At 48.9% G+C, this 10,557-nt stretch overlaps 1 pseudogene; it reads right to left on the bottom strand.

Moving 5' to 3' along the window:
- Nucleotides 1-3,659: 3,659 nt before the first annotated feature.
- Nucleotides 3,660-4,915, bottom strand: LOC122903627 (annotated as a pseudogene).
- Between the last annotated feature and the right edge of the window lie 5,642 nt (nucleotides 4,916-10,557).

Below are 10,557 nucleotides of genomic sequence, written 5' to 3'. Positions count from 1 at the left end.
ATGTGTGCTGTCATTTAGATTGCTTTTAGCAGTTTTACTGGGCCTCACATCCTTTCTCTGGCAGTTTTTTGCACTGGTAGAATCAAAGGAATTTTCTGGCCTTAAACTCTGTTCTTTTGTCTCTCCCACTCCCAGAGTTCTTTAAAACTGTCCTGCATCTTCACGTTGATTCAAGTACCTAGACCTCTACTTACCTATTCTCCCTCCTAGTTCACTAACCCTAACGTATGAGGTTAGGGACTTCCAGCAGTCTTTGTCAATAATTACTGTATATGCAGTACCTAGGCTGGCATGTAGTAGATGCTTAACAAACAGTTGTTGATGACCGAATGGATGAATTCCTTTTGGCTTTCCACTCACCTGAACGTCACAATCAGTTGTTTTAACAGTGTACTTGGTTCTGTGTATCTTAAATGAGGAGAAAATTACCTGAACCTCTTGAGAAGTAGCTTTTGTCCTTGACCCCTTTTGTTTCACTGAAGAATCCGGATTTTCCTGGCTCCCCCTGCTGGTCTCTCCCGGGTAGTTGCATACAGGTGCCTCTGGTGGCAAAGAATTGGAGCCAAAGCAGGTTCTGCCAAGGGAAAATAGAACATTGTTGTGGAGTGCCCTAGCCAGTCCAGGCAGGTCTGAGGAGGAAGAGAACAGTTTGTTGAAAACAGTTCAGGGAAGTGCAGCTTTCTGTATAAGGGGCAGGAAGGTAACCCAATGCCAGCTAAAGTCAGAAGAGCGGGGTTGGGGCCTGTAGCACCTAAAGACAGGAGTACCATGATCACGTGTACCCATTAATGAGCTGGTCATTATGTGGGGATCAGCCTCTATGTTAAAGAGAATAGAGACATGCTCCTTCTCCCCTTAAGACAAAGCTCCCTGAGGTCAGACACAATTATCATGCAAGTTGAATAGCTACTGAGTTTTCTTTTGGCCTCCTGTGAAAGTTGAACCAAGTGGGGTGGCAAATGTAGATGGGAGCATCCCTAGAGTTCTTGGTCTTATGTGACCTCCATCTCCCAACTCTTAAGACCAGTAACATCTCTGGGGATTCCCGGGTGTATGCTCTGAGGGGTCCTCCTCCCACCACCCTCTGTAAATACAATAAATGCCCCACACCTACCCACTTCCTAAGTCACATTTCTTGGTTATTTACATGTATTTGTCTTTACCGCAGTTCAACTTCCCAGAAAGTGGGCTGTGGCAGAATGTATCTTGCCAGACTCCAGCCTGCTATAGACATCAGGAAGAGCATCAGAGATGGTCAGACACTATGGGCGAATCCCCTCCTCTTCTGTCCAACCCCAAACTCCAAGTGCCAGGATAATTACCACTTAAAGTTGAACATAGAAATGGGCTTTGTTACCCTTCAGGACCTAGAAGGAAGCGTGTGATTTTCCCCAATACACAAAGAAGGGAACCCAATCCAGAAGAACCCAAGGGAATGAAAATTGCCACTGGACTTGGGCAGGTTTATCTATGAAATGGTTATTATAAAGAAATGCTTGGAAGGAATTCATTTCTTTACTTGGTATTAGGGATATAACTCTGGGCAAAGGGGACGCCTGGGTGGCGCAGTTGGTTAAACGACTGCCTCCGGCTCAGGGCGTGATCCTGGAGTCCTGGGATCGAGTCCCACATCAGGCTCCCAGCTCCATGGGGAGTCTGCTTCGCTCTCTGACCTTCTCCTCGCTCATTCTCTCTCTCACTGTCTCTCTCTCTCAAATAAATAAAATAAAATCTTTAAAAAAAAAAACACTGGGCAAAGTCCTGCATTTTAGTGGAAGAAAGCAGACCATAAACAGATAAATATGTAACATGTCAGGGGTGCTAACTGCTAAGAAAGGGGAAAAAGCAGAAAAGAAGGAGAGAGAAAGAGTGTGTTGTTCTAAATTTGGTGATCAGGGAAAACAACTCTGCTGAGATGAGGGAGCAAGTCCTGTGATCATCTGGAGAAAGACTATTCATGCCAGAGGAGGGAGCGAGTACAAAGGCCCCGAGGCAGGAGCATACTTGGCTTGTGGGAGGAACATTGAGAAGATGGAGCAGCTGGGGCTAATTGAGTGAAGGAGAGAATGTAGGAGCAAGGTCAGAGAGGAGACCAGTGCCCAGATCATATGAGGCCTTGTACACCTTGGCAAGGGCTTTGGGTTTTACTTTGAGTGAGATGGAAAGCCACTGAAGGGTTTGGAAGCAAAAGTAATGTGAACCAACTTAGGTTTGACAAGGCTTACTCTGGCTGCATTGTGGAGCTGATCACAGGGAAGCAAGAGTAGAGAAGGAAGACCAATTGGAGGACGGTTGCCCAAGAGAGGTGAGATGGCTTGGACAGGTAGTAGTAGAAGTGGGAAGAAGCTATTGACTTGTACTTTTGGTTTAAAAGTCAGCACAGTCAACTGAGGGATTGGATGTGAGTGGGGTGTGAGAGAAGGAGAAGGCCACAGCTACTCGCAAAGGTTTGGCCTGCATCACTAGGAGGATGAAGTTGGTCTTTAACTGAGACGGGGAAGACTGGATGAAGAGCTGGGAGGGGTGGGGGGGTGATATTCACCAGTTCTGTTTCTACCTATTAAGTGAAATACCTATTTGATCTCTGAGTGGCGGTATCCATTTCAAGTAATATAGACATTCCGAATAATAGGCTCCTCAAAGTAATAATAGCAGAGAATATGGTTTACGTAGTTTCAGCTTTACATGTTGAACTTTACATATTCAACTTTGCAGTTGATAGTGCTCCCACATATATTATTTTATTCTGTTTCCACACCACCCACATAACAGCATCTGTTTTCTTTCTATTTTACAGGTAAGGAAGGTGAGATTCAGAAAGTTCTGCACAAGAGAGCCAGTGTTTTGATGGTGCCAGACAGAGGAAGATGGCAACCAGCAGCCAGTTAGCCTTGAAGAGCAGCGGCCAACCATGAGAGAGACCATGGCTTCCCCATGGCTGTCAGATAGGAAGACCTGGGCCTCCCTAGCCCTTTCCCCAGCCCTCCCACGGAGAAGAACCAGCAGGGAAGTCGAGGACAGCCTGTGTTCCTCCACCCTCGCCTCAAACCACCAGAGCCACGGCCAGGTCTAGCTCCCTGGGGAGGCGGTGGGGCAGGCGCTTTGAAGGGGAACTTGAGATGGACATTTCAAAAATGAGTATTTTTATTGTGTAAACATTTAAAATTAATCTTAAACACCAGAAGGAGACTGATTATTCTAATTCCTTGAAATAGCGTCCATCATTAAAGCCTACCCAGTGAGAAAAGGGCGGGTGACATTTTGTTACTGAGGGCAGCTATTGAAAAAGACCCAAAACCTTCAAATTTATACGGGAGAAGATTCTGGAATAAACCAGTAGCAACTGCATTTCTTTCCAGTCTTTTCCCATGTATCTTTTTAACATTGTTCACATCTTACCACATAGGTAATTTTGTTTTTCCATAACCTGCTGTTATCTCATCACTACTTTTTTTTTTTTTTTTTGCAAAAGGAAAAGCAATTCTTTATTGCATGGACACACATGGCACAAACCACCTTGTTACACAATCCAGCGGCTTCCTGCCCGTCGCTGCTCGAAAGCAGATGGGGAGAGCTGGAGGGGAGTGAGAGGGGGAGCACTCAACAAAGAGAGCTTGACCCTTTGAAAGCAGGGACTAGGGTTTGCTCTTCTGGCCCCTCTAGCCAGTCCTCCACTCAGCCTGGGAAGCAAGGAGGTGACGAGGGATATCTCTGCTACACGGGGCACTCAGAGAAGAAACCACCTTCCCGTCCACTGTCTCCTCGACATTGATGCGAACTTTGCCGCCGCCACTGCCTCCCAGGGATGCTTCTCTGGAGCCAATGGCAGCCATCCTGGCATCCTGGCCCTCCAGCAGTCTGCGTAGGTGGCGATCTCCTGCTCCAGCCTCGACTTGATGTCCAGCAGCGTCTTGTACTCCTGGTTCTGGCACTCCATCTCATTGCGGAGCTCGCGCAGCTGGGCCTCCATGCTGCTGATGAGCCCCTGGATCTGCTGCAGTTGTGTGGCGTAGCGGCACTCCGTCTTGGCCAGTGAGCCCTCCAGCCCGGCTTTCATGGTGAGCTGGGACTGCAGCTCCATCTCCAGCCCCTGCATCGTGTGCCTCAGGTCTGTCATCTCCGTCTTGCTGGTCTGGATCATCTCTGTGTTGGAGGCCACCTCCTTGTTCAGCTCCTCTGTCTTGCTGAAGAACCAGGCCTCGGTGTCTGTCACAAGACAGTCGGTTCTTCTCCGCCATGGCCTCATACTGCTCCCTCATGTTGACCCGGGTCAAGTCCACGCCTGGTGCTGCGTCCATCTCCACGTTGACCTGGCCGGCCAGCTGGCTGCCGTACTCCTTCATTTCCTCCTCATGGTTCTTCTTCAGGTAGGCCAGCTCCTCGTTCAGGCCCTCAATCTGCATCTCCAGGTTGGTCTTGGCCAAGGTCAGCTCGTCCAGCACCCGATGCAGACCGTTGATGTCGGCCTCCACGCTCTGGTGCAGGGCCAGCTCGTTTTCGTACTTGAGCCTAAAGTCGTCCACTGCCAGCCGGGCGTTGTCGATCTCCAGGATGACCCGGTTGTTGTCAATGGTGGCCGCCAGGATCTTGTCACGGAGCTCCTCAATGGTCTTGAAGTAGGGGCTGTAGTCCGCTCGGGGCTGCTGGGGCTCTGCTTCTGGTACCAGTCCCGGATCTTCACCTCCAGCTCTGTGTTGGCCTCCTCCAGGGCCCGCACCTTCTCCAGGTAGGAGGCCAGGCAGTCGTTGAGGTTCTGCATGGTGAACTTCTCATTGCCAGAGAGGAGGCCGCCATCGCCACCACTGTAGTCACCGAAGCCACCGCCAAAACCCCCACCAAAGCCACCCCCAAGGCCACCCCCAAAACCACAACAAGCCCCTCCACCGCAGCCGCAGCTCATGCCGCCCGCATAGCCCCCTCCTGACCCTGAGGAGACGAACCTAGCAGAAGAAGCCGAAATAGTGCGGCTTCCACCGCCCCCACAGAGACTCCCCCAACCAAAGCCGCCTCCCCCAACCTGGAGGGGGCCCCCCCGGTAGAGCCACCCCCAAAGGTGGAGGAAGAGGTCTGCAGAAATGTGGTGCTCATGGCTGGGTGGCTGGGGAGTTCTCCTCATCACTACTTTTGATACAAACATTTCCCCCCATGGTACTAAACATTTTTTGTAATAATCATTTTCAAATGACTGTTTATTAACCAGCCATTTAGAACTGCTTCCACAATTTATATATATACACTGTTGTACATTAAGCTGGTGAAACTTACTTTGTTAGGTATCTCCCCAAAAGTAGAATTACCGTTTTAAGATATAAACATTTTTAGGCTCTTGATAAATTCTAATAATTTTCCAGAAAAGTTCTGCCATTGGTATAGAAAAGTAAGAGTGAGCCTTCTGATTCTAAATCTCAGGCTGTTTAAATTTTTTCTGTGCTGGATTTATGAACTTTGGTTTTCTTCGTGTGAAATGGAGACAAGTACATGTGTCATGGTCAGAAGCCTCAGAACTGTGTCGTCAATAAATAGCAGTAGTTCTTGTTATAATGAAAGGAGATTTGCAGAATTCCCCTAGGAAATTGTCTTTGTTCAGTCACCCACACTGGCCCCCACACAGTCTGCCCTGACCAGTTCTTCTTCCCAATCAGACGGCTGGCTGACTTTCCCCAGCAGCTCCTACCCAGTCTGAAATAGTCCTTTTCTCCCTCACCACCATGAGGGGATTTGTCACTTTGATTATCAGCTGCTATCTGGACCAGCTGGTATCAGCCCAGATACTTCTGGGCTGGTATCTGCTCGTGCCCTTCCTTTTCTGAGCCCCCTTGCTCCTCCACCCGTCCTCCATCTTCAAGTGCCAAGGCTGTGGCAGGGTCGTGCTCTAACAGCATCTTCTCAGACCTGGCTGGAACATCATCCTTCTCCAAGTCATCAGAAGGGAGAACCCTCACCTCTCATGTTATATTGTCTCCAGTGGTACCGACGTCTGTTTATGGGTATATCCCATGTCCTGTACTACTCTGTATGCTTAAGCTCCTTAAGAACAGGAATTCAGTCTTTCTTTGAACACAGAATATCTGTCGGATGAATCAGTGGTTGCTCAGTACCAAGCATTGTGCTAGGTATTGGGGATACAGAAATGAATTATGTTTGCATGAATCCCATTTGCAAAGAAACCTGGTCTCATATGGGGAGATAGAGTCATAAAAACGCGACGCCAGAGTAGAAATATGTGCTGAATGGGGAGATGGCACAGAGGGAAACATAGTGATGGAGCTCTGGGCTCTACAGTCTGAGCAGGTCAGGATTCCAGTCAGCTCTGCCAGCTTCACAGCTAAGTGACATTGGTAGTTACTTGGTATCTCTGGGCCTCAGTGAGAACAAAACAGTAGCTACCCCACAGGGCAGTTGATATACGTAAGGCCTTTGGCTCATCGCGTGGCACATAGTAGTGAGGATAATAATTGAAAACTCTCTTTCTTCTGGAGGAAGCAGAGAAAGCTGTACAGACAAGGGGGCTATGTGAACTGAGCTTCTGAATAAAAATTCCTCAGGCACACAAGAGATAAGGACTTTCTAGGCAGAGGAAACTACGTGAATGAGCATATAGTTTATCATCATCCAAAAAGAAAAAAAAAAATGAACACAAGCCCTGACACTTGCGGAGTTTGCACTCTTTACCACGGACGCCAAAGCATTCAGCAGGCTCAGGGCACAGATTTTGACTCAGGAAAGGAGAAAGTCAGAAGAGAATGCCCTTGAAGGAGGTAATCATGCAGTTTCCTCTTCAGCACTGCCACAGGCTTTGACCTCTGCCCGGTGTGGACTGGCCATGGCGTAGGGCACAGGATTTAGGGAGGGCAGCAGATTTTCCCCAAAGCAAAAATAAGTTGTTTTCCTGTTATACCCATCCACAGTGATACAAAGAAGCTTTATTCAGAGGCACCTACCTCCACACTGCCCTGTCCTCAAAGGAAACATGTTTTGTTAGGACAGATTTCTTCTCTTAGATAAATATTTGGCATTTCCCTTCACAGCAGTTTAGCAAGAGATGCAGATCCAGACACTTACTGCTCTGCCCTCCTCCTCTCCAGCTCCAGTGAGAGCAGCTTTGCAGGGTCTAAAGGCAGCCTACACTCCAGGAGAGGTCCAGAGGAGGGTCAGAGGAGGCCATGAGAAGGGGAAAGGAGTGTGCAAGGATTAGAATTCTGGAGGCTCTGCTGCCAGGCACTCAGTGGCCAGGCACCATTATGTAAATTGGAGGAAATCCCACCAGCCTGCTTTTTCCAAGGCCCAGAATGGATTTTAGAGATGCTAGTAATAACTTCAGGCAAGTTTTTGATAACTGCGGGGTGATTGCTGACTACCGTTCATTCAGACATAAGAGGGGACATGACATGGAATTTCCTCCTACAAGGGGCACTCAGGAGAACTGTGAATTCTGAATTCACTGTCCACGCTAGCAGCCTGGGGCTTCTTCATCTTTAGTTCTTTGGAGTCCAGACCTTTCAGAAAAGCCAGGAAGCAGAGACAAATAAGCCCCAAGGAAGAACTGGGGCAGGCAATAACATGGCTCCCTACAACTCCTTCCTCTTGCCAGCTCCCTGCCTACCTTCCTCCCTTGACCCTCCTGTTCTCCTTCTACTCCCAGGAGACATAATTGAAAACAAAGGGACCAGAAAACAGGGTAGGTAACCTAGGCAGGCCGTTCCTGTTCTGAGCACATTAGGCCCTTCTTTGCGTGGGCTCTGGAGTTCTTGGAATGACCTTGGTTGAGGGATGTGGCATTGTACTCTGAGGGGATCGATGGATTGATCGGCAGACCAAGAAATCACAAGCCCTGGGTGTCAGAGAAGCTTAATTCACATGAACCATAGGCTGGGACCCCAGTCTGGATAAAATCAAACATATGCAATCCAGGGAGGGCCTGGAGAAATGGCCCTGGGCAGTAGTCAGTAACTAACTCTAGCCGGGGGGCCAAGTCAGGCCTGCCAACCTGTTTCTATAGAGCCTGTAAGCTATGAGTGGTTTTTACATTTTTTTAAAAGAGATTTTATTGATTTATTTGACACAGAGAGAGAGATCACAAGTAGGCAGAGAGGCAGGCAGAGAGAGTGAGGGGGAAGCAGGCTCCCCACTGAGCAGAGAGCCCGATTAGGGGGTTGATCCCAGGATCCTGAGATCATGACTTGAGCCAAAGGCAGAGACTTTAACCCACTGAGCCACTCAGGTGCCCCGGTTTTTACATTTTTTAATGGTTGGGGGGAAATCAAAAGAAGAATATTCTGTAACATGTAAAAATTACATGAAATTCAAATTTCAGCGTCCATCAGTGAAGTTTATTGGCACAAGCCGTGCCCATCCTTCTATGTATTGTCTGTGCTGGCCTGCTCTTATTGTCTGCTGGCCTGCAGACGTCAGTAGCTTTGACTGAGACCATAGGGCCCAGAAAGCTGAAAATGTTTACCCTCTGGCTATTTACAGAAAAAGTTTGCCGATGTTCATTCTTAGGAAGGTGTAGTTTGATGACGGAGATAGTACAGGTCAACTAAAAGGGAGCTTTTTGAGTGTTTCCTAACGTGCTCACAGGTACCAGTCCATGTAATCCTCACAGCGGCCACGTGAATGGGGAACTGTTTTTCTTGTTTTCTACACCAGGAAAGGGAGACGTACCTGCCAAAGGTCACCCAGTTGGAAAGTGGTGGCACTGGGATCTGCACCCAGCTGGCTATCCCTGGAGACCACCGTGAGCCAGAGCACAGTGGTCACGACCCCGGAGAGCAGCGCCAACAAAGGCTGTGAAAAGGGTTAGATTCAGATGCCCAGAGCTGCAGAGGAAGAGCCTTCCAGGCAGAGGGTGTTCCGTGGGTAAAGGCCCGGCCCTGGGAATGAATGGTGCTCGCTGAGAAGGGAAGGCGCTGAGTGGGAGTTGCTAGGGCCGCTGGGGTCAAGCCATGGCACTCCTGTTTGCAGTGCAGGAATGACAAACTCTGGGCCTAACTTCAGGTCCTCAATGTACCACTTAAAGATGTGTATTTGGGGTGAGTTTCTTAACTGCAAAAATAGTGTCTACCTCTGTGGGCAGTTGTATAGACAGACTGAATTAATATATGTGAAGTATTCAGAAGGGTACCTGGCACTTAGTAAACACGACCTATGTTGTTATTAAGGTTATTATTGTCAGAAACTGGATGTGACTTGAAGGTTGGCATAAGTAAAGGCCTGATACAGGAAAAATGAAAGCGCAAGTGGGGACATGTGCTTTGGGCATACCAAGCAGGAAAAGTGTGATTGGAGCCAGGGAAATACAGAGGAGCAAGTTGCTGTGGAGAGTCAGTTTTACGGGGTCCCCCAAGGCTCTAGAGGGAGAATGGTAGAGAGCGGGAACAGAGGGGGGCCGGGCAAGGGACCAAAGTTCATTCTCACTTGTGGGGAGCCTGGCTTTGTGCCCAGTACCTGGTATACATTATTAATCCTCACTACAACCCTTCCAAGGCAATCCTCCATCATCCCCACTTTACAGACAAGGAAGCCAAAGCTTGGAGAACTGCTGGAACTTAAAAGTATCTCACAAAGTATATCCTGGGGCTGCCCACAGCCCCAGACCTGCCAGGCCCCCAGTCCCAGCCACTTTTGCCTGTCAGTGGTCAAATTTCTCAGTAGCCCATGCACCAGGGTTCCTTGGTGCCATGGGGCTTCCTTAATCTCTGCCAGGGGCAGAGATGGGTGATCATTGCTATGGGGAAGTGGGACCAGTGCCCAGTCTTTGCCCAGGCCATCAGGTAGAGGCTGGATGGGTTCCTGGTGTCACAGCTCTGCCCAGAGCAAGTGATCTGGAGTGGGGTGCAAGTTACCTCAGAGGGTCACCTCTGAGTGCTTACCCACAAAGGGTCTCTGGGCACTCCTTCTGGCATGGGACTGACTTCCTCCACGGCTTTCTTTTGCTGCACTGTGCAAACCCTTGTCCTGAGGGCCTGGCCAGGTAAGGGCTTGCTCTGTGCCCAGTGTAGTAGTGGGTATTTACCTGTGTGTAAAGGCACGGGCACAGGAGCTTGGGAATAAGGATTCTGGAGTCAGAGGACAGACCTGAGTTTGTATCTTGGCTCCAACACTCACTATGCGACCTGGGGGCAGAGGTGGGAGGGCTGCCTCTACCTCTCTGAGCCTGTTTGCTGATCTGCAGGAGTGGAATGGTAATAGAACCAACTTTACAGGTTGTGCTGAGAATAAGGCACAGAAAATGTTAGCTCACGATGGTCTCCCTTAATCTTCATGCCTATTGTACTCATGAGGAAACTGAGGCTGAGATTTGCCCAGGTTTGATGGCAGATGGTGGAGCCAGACAGCCTAAGCTCAAGCTCTTTACCCTTGACCGTGGCGAAGTCATTCCATCTTTACGCACCCATGTTCTGCACAGCGTTCTTCCATGTGTCCTGAGGGGTACAGGTATACAGAGGAGACAGAGGTTGGGGAGCAGGCAGGGGACTACTTGTTACTCGGGCCTCCAGGTGAGTAGTGCTTTTTTTTTTTTTTTTAAAGATTTTATTTATTTATTTATTTGACAGA

Source organism: Neovison vison, chromosome 3 (assembly GCF_020171115.1).
Source record: "Neovison vison isolate M4711 chromosome 3, ASM_NN_V1, whole genome shotgun sequence".
Classification (NCBI taxonomy): Eukaryota; Metazoa; Chordata; class Mammalia; order Carnivora; family Mustelidae; genus Neogale; species Neogale vison.
This window is presented reverse-complemented; position numbering and strand designations above follow the sequence as displayed.